The sequence below is a fragment of the Ovis aries genome, chromosome 14 (genome assembly GCF_016772045.2).
Source record: "Ovis aries strain OAR_USU_Benz2616 breed Rambouillet chromosome 14, ARS-UI_Ramb_v3.0, whole genome shotgun sequence".
NCBI classification, from domain to species: Eukaryota; Metazoa; Chordata; class Mammalia; order Artiodactyla; family Bovidae; genus Ovis; species Ovis aries.
Window position 1 is genome coordinate 14502624 of NC_056067.1, and position 831 is coordinate 14503454.

At 39.8% G+C, this 831-nt stretch overlaps 1 pseudogene; it reads right to left on the bottom strand.

Moving 5' to 3' along the window:
- Positions 1–275: 275 nt before the first annotated feature.
- LOC114117843 (small ribosomal subunit protein uS14-like) lies at positions 276–446 on the bottom strand (annotated as a pseudogene).
- Positions 447–831: the final 385 nt, after the last annotated feature.

An 831-nucleotide genomic window follows, 5' to 3' on the forward strand; every position in this document is an offset into this window, starting at 1 on the left:
TGTGCAATTGCCCTTTTAAAACAGCAAAAACCCTCCAAAATATTTGTCTTAACAACATTCTTGTGTCATAATTGCCTTTGATTTACATATTTGATTCCAAGTTGGATTAGGCCTTTCTCATCCCATAATAACAATACTAATAAGCTACCATATATGTGCCAGGCCGCATGCTAAGTCTTTTTTTTAAGTTTTTAAAATTTCACTTTATATACAAAGAGATAGCATTGTTTCTGCATAAGGCAGATGTCTTGAATGACCCATTCAAGGAAGTTCATTTAGCCCAACTTAATGAAGCTGATGTCCTTCAAGTACTGCTGTAAACCCTGGCTGCACATATTGAGGCTGTATTTCTGAATTAGACCGTGCTAATTTGAGCAGCCCCATCAAGAGTGAAAACCCTGGCCACATTTTCTCGCATGGCTCTAGTAGAGCAGCTCGTGGCCCATGTTCTACTAGGCTTCAACAAGGCAAAAGTGCTAAGTCTTTTTTAAATTATTAGTTGTTATTCAATAAATTACAAACTTTCAAATTTTAAGTGTGGTGCATTTTCAGGCAAGGAAGCAGAGAGGACATGAGGTCCCACAGAGACATTGGAAAGAGGGTTTGGGGCTTTGAGAGCTATTGGTTACGGGCTATTCTCCAGGGGCAGATGCTGATACACACAGAGGGAGAGCTGGCAGTTTATTTAAGATAGATCGGGTGTTTCTTGGAAAACATATCTTAAGAATGAAGAGACAGAGAGAAGTCTGTCCCTCGCCACTCATCTGCTCAATATCCTCTCTAAAGTAATCCCACCTTCTTCCTTGGAAATGAGCTCTGATTGCCTGATTA